The sequence below is a fragment of the Coffea arabica genome, chromosome 7e, assembly GCF_036785885.1.
Source record: "Coffea arabica cultivar ET-39 chromosome 7e, Coffea Arabica ET-39 HiFi, whole genome shotgun sequence".
In the NCBI taxonomy this organism is placed as follows: Eukaryota; Viridiplantae; Streptophyta; class Magnoliopsida; order Gentianales; family Rubiaceae; genus Coffea; species Coffea arabica.
In genome coordinates, this window is record NC_092323.1 from 21,551,980 (window position 1) to 21,560,172 (window position 8,193).

General features: G+C 31.1%; 1 long non-coding RNA gene and 1 pseudogene across 1 annotated transcript; both read right to left on the reverse strand.

Moving 5' to 3' along the window:
• Positions 1-330: 330 nt before the first annotated feature.
• LOC113700713 (uncharacterized) lies at positions 331-2,627 on the reverse strand (annotated as a pseudogene).
• Positions 2,628-2,667: 40 nt separating this feature from the next.
• On the reverse strand, positions 2,668-3,466 carry LOC140011425 (uncharacterized). Its single transcript, XR_011818583.1, has 2 exons — positions 2,961-3,466; positions 2,668-2,856 (listed from the first exon to the last, which is right to left on the reverse strand). It is a non-coding gene; the product is annotated as an uncharacterized lncRNA (long non-coding RNA).
• Positions 3,467-8,193: the final 4,727 nt, after the last annotated feature.

Here is an 8,193-nt window from a genome sequence, read left to right on the forward strand (position 1 = left end):
CATGGCCCCTGTTCCTTCACATGTGTGTAGAGGCGGTAATTGTCATGGATTGCTTACAACTTATTCCCTCCAAACCTTTTCTTATAATGGAGTTTCTGATTTTATCCAAGTAATAAATTACTTCAGTGAAAAAAAGGAAAAATAGAAAATTTATGGAGGAAAGTTACAAAGAGTTGGTGTTTTATTGGAAACCATCGACCCCTTACGAAAGACGATCAAATGCAGCTAAATGATTTTCTTGCAAGAAAGTTGCCGAAAGCAGCTTTGTGACTGTAGTTGCTATTTTTTTTTCAACCATTTTTTTAGCAAGAGGTATCACTAATGTCAATATTGAGATATAGCAAAATTTGTATACGAAATAACAAACCAATTTGTCATTACAAATACAAAACGAGCAATAATATATTACAACCAATACTATCAACAGTACAAAGCACAAAGATACTCAAATCAAATCCTAATTGGGCTTTAATATGTACAACCAAAATTGCTAGGGATAACAAATGCTAAGATAGACCCTGTGCCGATATACAATGAGTATCATGTTTGCATTAATTGACGAAGTCCATAATCGAAGTAGCTTGTAAGAGCTTCATAGCCATGTCATGTTTGCTCTCCTCCACCATTTTTTATTTCTTCAATTACATGCGTATCCATTACTGAATAAACCAAAACACAGAGTCAAATACTACTAGAGAGACGCGACTACATATATAAACCTCCTTGGAGGAAAAGAAATACTCTGTACAGATTATAAATCAAATGAAAATGACATTTTACATTTCTGTTGGTCAGAAACTTTTAGTGAATATCAAATTTTGGTTCAAGACTATTAAAAGGACCGGTTACCTGAGCTGGGTGATGGTGTTTCATGTCTAATAGATTCTCGAGGTCTACTAACAGTGTCTTGTTCATTCCTCGAAGATGATGATTGACCACCTGATGGCGATGCTGCATCCCTCAGGTTGAAGAAAGTGGGACTCTCATGATTGTTCAAATCAAATGCAGCTTTGTTTTCACTTGGGTCATCAAACACAGAGATTCTGGGTTCAAAATATGGAGAATCCAATGTTATCTCTCCTTGTTTACTCAGGAAGTTAAGACGAGGATCACATTGAATAAGCTTTTCGAAATGCTTTCCCAACAAGCCTTGTGGACACTGCAGAAAATGACGCCTGCCAGAAATCCCAGAAAAAATGCCAATCAACGGTGAGTCAGACCATTGCTGTTAGTCTCCAGAGATTGAGCAAAACAACGAAAAGAAAAAACTGTCACTTAAAAAAAAAAAATTTAGAGCATCTCTCATCTCTTAATACCTTTAGTATCAAAAAGCTACCAAATATATTTCAAATGTCCAATTCGGGATTACCCCTCTCCCCTGTTTCTTCTCCCCCACCCAATAAAAAAAATCATCTCTTTGGTGATAAAGGGAGAAATGCTAAAAGCACAGAAGGCTAGAATAGAGTAAGTCCAACAATTGAAATTCAGTCGTGAGTCGCTGATACTCATAAAAGTCAACATTTCGCTCTAAAAGCTCGTAAGATAGGAACTTGGAAGTCAACATCAGAGAAGAGAGGTGTATGCAGACTATTATTCAGATACATCTGCGGTCAAGGCAGTATAGCTGTGGTGATAACAAATCGCTATCTACATAATGCTGAGATGTTACTGAGAAAGTCAAAGAACCACCTAAGAAATAACAAATTGATGAAGTAACTCAAATGGTACAAATCAAAATGTGGGGGTGGAGAACAAAAAATCCTTGCTACATAAATAAACAAATAGGACACATACAGTACGGAACAAGTAGCTTGTTGCCTAAAAAGTGCCATTTAAAAATGGCAACACAATAAACTCGTGAATGAATGAGAGATTACCATACCTTTGTATGCTGGCCTGACCCCCAGTAAAATCAGATGTTGCCTGCCACAGGGTATGCTTCCTGGGCTGTGGATTTGTCTCCCTAAAGAAAAGAGGTTGTCTTGCAAGCTACACCATTAAAAAAAAACTGTTTTCACTATAAAAAGTTCATAATAACGACATACAAAGTAATTAACAAAGACACAGTAAGTGTTGCTAATACCACTACATCCAAAGTCCCCGATCCGTCATCAGGAATTCGCCTTCAAAGCCATTATATCAGACCATTGAATTTCAATCTTATTCTTGAGCCCGCCATCAAGAACCTCCCATACAAGCTTATGCTTTGCAAAATAACACTTTGCTACCAAATCCCCTTCATATCTTGACTTATACTAGAAATTAGAACAAAGACATGCAATCAAAATTAACGAAATCATAAGCAATCCAATAAAACAAGTTTCTAAAATCCATGATCAAATGAAAATGTATAAATATACCTCCCAGGTCCCAATTCGCAGAATAGTTGCTGGAAAATTTGAAGCCTTGAGCTTCTCAGAGGAACCAGAAGCAGCGGCCCCTTTAAGCTCTTTTTTACTGGAACTTGCACCCTTAGGTGAATTAGCTTGAGAAAGCCTCATTTGGATCAATTCCAAAAGGGAAGGACTTTTCCTCAGCCTCAATCCCAATGGATTCGGCTCGTCTAATGGGTTATACTGAGCCGGCGGTGCCACCGGAAAGCCACCCACTTCCCCACTTCCCTGCTGCTACAGTCAAACCCCCCTGAAAGTACATCAGAAATTGAACTTTCAATCATACAGACAAAACCACATAGAATAAAACCAGGAAAAAAACCCAAAATTCACACAAACTCCTAAAAAGTGATAGATGTTCAAGATCCAATTTTGACGGGTCGTTTCATTTTGCCTTCCAGTAAGACCCATTTCTCTACTCCAACTGAGATGCCCATTCACTCTAATCCACTGAAGTAGAAGCCTACAATTTCAAAAAGTTTATCTTGCGATTGTTAAATTGACCAAAAATGCAAGAAAAAGGCAATTGACAAAACAGAGATGAAAATAACATATTAAAAAACCTACACCATCGCTTTTCCTTGAAGTCTGCCATTGCATCGAAAGGGTCTTTAAAGTGTGTCCATGATTGTATAAATTCAGATCTGGATGCTAGAGAGGAAGAGGGGAACCATATGTCTACGGGAAACTGAAAATTGATAGAGAGGGAAAGAGAGATAGAAGGAGAAAGGTGCATGGAAGGTTGCGATTGAACTTTCGAGGGCTCTGATCTGAGAACAATATTTGGGAAAGTAGCCTTGCAAGTATGGAAGGCTTGGAATTCATGTGGCGCTAGGCTTGACAAGTGCTGTGCCGGGAATGGTTAAAAAATTTTCAATGCGCAGCTCTGCTAAAAATTGGAAGGGAGCAAAATTTTGAAATTTTCACAAAAAAGCACCCATGATTTCTCACCAATAACATAGAAACTTTGGGCCACTAGAATCAGTATTTGGAGGGAAGCTTTCCCGCGCTCCTTTTGGCGAGAATTTTAAGCGAGAAAAGTCCTTGCCCTCGCAGAGTATATGATGGCTCCAATTTTTGGTGAGGTATTGTCCTTTTCCTTGTTATAAACCTCTTAAGAGCGTCAAGCTTTCTACTTCTTGCTAAAGTTGTTGTCGCTAATACCCTTTTTTGTTGCAGTGAACGGAGGAAAATCATAAAGAACTGGTATTTTATTGAAAAATATATTTATTTTTTCATCCGATAAATAAATTTATTTATGAAAAAATGGATACTCTGTTCTTATAATAGAGGAAAACTATAAAGAGCTTGTGTTTTATTGAAAAACGGGTTCATTTTTATTTTATTCGATAAATAATATTTTTTTTAGAAAAATGGGTACTATATTCTTATAATGGAGGAAAGTCATAAAGAACTAGTTTTTTATTGAAAAAAGTGTTTATTTTCATTTTATTTGATAAACAAATTTGTTTATGGCAAAATGAATACTCTTTTCTTATAAGGGAAGAAAGCCATAAAGAGCTGATATTTTAATGAGAAACGGGCTTATTTTTATTTTTTCGATAAATAAATTTGTTTATGGCAAAATGGGTGCACAGTTCTTATAATAAAGGAAAGGCATAAAGATTTAGAATTTTATTGAAAAACGGGTTTATTTTTATTTTATCCGATAAATAATTTTTTTTTAGGAAAAGGTGTACTTTGTTCTTATAATGGAGGAAAGCGATAAAGAGTTGATTTTTTATTGGAAAACGGGTTTATTACAATTTTATTCCAGCCAATTGTGACCCATTTTCCCACTAACCTAAGGTAGACGGACTAAATCATTGAGTTCGTTAACCACAGTCAAAATTAACACAGAAGCAACTGACTCAAATCACTCAATCCTTTATGGTTTATACCAAATTAATACTAGAAAGCTTATTTGAAATAACAATAAAATATTTTATAAATGATTAAAACTTAGTACATTAGTTAGTAAGTACTCGTAACATACTTGTATAATGCATGATTATATGTATAATTTAATATTCTTTTTGTACTTATATATTTTAAAATATTCTGTGAAAAATATTTTGACCTTTCACATGACCTTAGAAAATAATAAAATTTTATCGTATTATAAAATAATAATTTTATTTTATTATATTCATAGGTGTTAAATTATAAAAATTGTGATATAGAAACAAGTGATATTCTACGTGTAACTAGGAAGATTTGTTGTTATTGTTATCCAAACTTTCAAACTTTTCAAAAATTGAAAATGAATACAAACTTATGATAAGACAAAATTTTATTATATATTTTACAAGGTTACTTTTCATAGTATTTTAAAATATATAAATACAAAAAATATTAAATTATACCTATAATCATTTATTATACAGGTATATTATGAGTACTTACTAACTAAGATTTATCCCCACATTTGTATAGTTTGTTGTGACAATCAGGTTTATTCTCACATTTGTTTGAGTTTTGATTACAATGGATATAAGCTATTCCCTCCAAACCCCAAATTTTGAATTATAACATTCAACCAAAACATGCTCAAACTCTCAGGCTCGGTCGTACAAGGACAGCTAGTGTGAATATCCGTGCTACACACGGTGCTTACATTGTTAAAATAAATCAAAAGATTATACCATTTTAATTTGAAAAAAATTAAAAAAATTATACCAACATAATTAAAATTTAAGATTTGTCTAACAATAGGTCAAAGTATGAAGAAAACTGTAAATCATTCAAGAATTGTGTTTTTGCAAAAGATGGATCTTAAAATAATAATAATAATTTACATTAGAAAATGAATGATATATGGATAGAAATAAATGTAATTGCATTTTTTTTATTTTAAAATGAAATACTTACCAATATTATACATTCAATTTGATAATCTTATAGATATATGCATTATGAGAATATATATATATGTATATGTGTGTATGTGTGTGAATTAACTACCTTTGAATTAATTTTTATTAAAAAAATTATTTATTTTTAATGCCTTTATAATTTGTGAATGATTATGAGAGTAAAATATATTATGACAATAAGATATGTTGAATTGTGAAAATTGTAATTTAAACAGGTTTCTAAATTTTGGATATTTGACTTTCGTAGTTGCGAATTTTTTAACTTAACGGTTAGTTATTACTCTAAGTGATATGATAAGTGTCAGTAATAAATGTGAGATGTGAATTAGAATTTGCAGATATCATTTTACAGGGGTGGTTATTATCCGTTAATTAAAGTTTAGGAGTTTGAATTTTATGGGGTAGTGGAAAAAACATGAGGAAAATGTGAAAAAAATATAAGCATGATTATAGGATTTGTAGGGCCGGTTACATGATTAGTTAAGAGATAAATAAGTTTTAATTATAAAAATGTAAAATTCTATTAAAATAGCATTCAGACTTTTGATAATTTTGGAAGTTCCTTATCCAAAACCCCCTCAGCAATACATATAGATATAGATACTAAACGATAGTTATGATAGCGAAATAGTTTTTACCTGATATAACATGTTGTTGTACTTTTAGCGATCATTTGATTTATTGTTGGACCTATTCACCTAAATAAAATAACACCTAAAATTATGGAAGTAAGTTTCCTATCTAAAATAGTAAGTTAAGTGTAACAGATTAGTAACTTTTATACCTCAAAAGGTAAATTGGAATAAATATTAAACTTAATTTTTAAATAAATAGATTACTACTTGATATCCCAAACTTACTTTTAAAAGAGTAAGTTTAGTTCAAATAACAGTAAGTTTTTATACATAAATAGTAATTCTTACTAATAACATGGCAATAAAAATGATTAAGGATCAAAATTTACCATTTTTTGGAATGCATGTACAATTTTTACATTAAAACCTTATCTCAAAGTAGTATTAGAAAGTTTATTTGAAATAATGATAAGATGTTTTTATTAATGATTCAAACTTAGTACCTTAGTTAGTAAGCACTCATAATATACCTTAGTAAGTTTAATTCAAGTAATAGTAAGTTTTTATACATAAATAGTAATTATTACTGATAACATGGCAAATTTGATTAATAATCAAGATTTATTGATTTATGGGACGCATGTACTATTTTACTTTAAAACTTATCTCAAACTAGTATTAGAAAGTTTATTTGAAATAACGATAAGATGTTTTATCAATGATTAAAGCTTAGTACCTTAGTTAGTAAGTACTCAAAATACACTCGTATAATACATGATTATAGGTATAATTTAAAATTTTTTGTACTTATACATTTTAAAATACTATGAAAAATAGTATGAACTAAACCTACTCTTCAAAAAGTAAATTTCGGATATGCAGTAGTAATTTATTTTTAAAAAATTTAAGTTGCATATTTATTTCAATTTACGCTTGAACATACATCGATCGGTGCTCTATGGATGCGTCCAAACTCCAGTGAATGTCTTTAAACTAAATTCTAATCAAAGTAGTATCCAAAATGTAATGATTCAGAGTAAAATGTCCATAAAACTTAGTACAAGGACAGCTAGTGTGAATATCCGTGCTATCCATAATATTTATGTATTTTACATAAATGTAATGATTCAGAGTAAAATGCCCATAAATAGATAATATTTTGTTGATGTAATGCCCATAATCGGTGGCCCCAGGATGGCTTTGTTTAGTAATTAGTACTGCTTATGCTTCCTCACAAATGTTTTATTCTTAGACCCTTTATATTTATGTTAATTCCGTGACATCCCAACACATTTTGAGCTTATACAGTACACAATATTTCCAAACCCCGGTTATAGGTCTCCACTTGCTTTTGTACAAATATTTCCTTCTTGGTCCATACATGTCAGGTTGCAACGTGCCACTTTCTTTGCTATATTAGAGCTGGTCAAGAACTGGTCTCTTATTAGAAAATGGATTTATTTTTATTTTATTCGATAAATAAATTTAGTTATGAAAAAATGGATACTCTGTTATTATAATATAGGAAAGCCATAAAGAACTGGTTTTTTATTAGAAAATGGATTTATTTTTATTTTATTCGATAAATAAATTTAGTTATGAAAAAATGGGTACTCTGTTCTTATAATGGAGGAAAGCCATAAAGAGATGGTATTTTTTGGGAAAGTGATACTTTACACAAAGTGACCGCGATTTGGTTTATGAAATAATCCCAAATAAAAATTTAGAATGAATTTATTTGTTTTGAAAGTTGTATAACGGTTGTTAAAATTTCAAAGATTGGCAAAAAAATTTTGGGGTTACAGAAAGGCAAAGCGAAGAAGGAGAAGTATTGAGTTTTTTGTCCGTTGCAATTGTTCCGTTAAAAATGGCTCTATTCGGTTTTACCCATTTTTTGTTGGGTAAAATCGTTGGTTCAAACGATTAATTCTTCATTTCCCGTCAATTGTTCTTAATTGGCCAAAATTACGAAACTTTGAGGATGCAATATGTTTGGGGTGAAACTTTGAGGATGAAATTGGCCAACCACCCAAACTTTGAGGATGAAAAGTGCATCTTTTCGTATAAGATATTTAATCAAATGTTATTTCTTATCTTAATTTTAGTTATGACTATACTACATATTTATTAAATAGACATACCTTTATAATTAAAGTTAATATTTGATATTTTAGGATGCCATATATTTGATATTTATGCTATTTATGATTTTTCTCCATTATAAGAACAGAGTTGATAAGTCATAATTTGTGCTAAATTTATAATTATTTTTCCCTTTGATTTTAGCCAAATATTATCTTAATTGATATATTCTACTAATATTTGGTATTTGGGATTAATTGCAGGAAG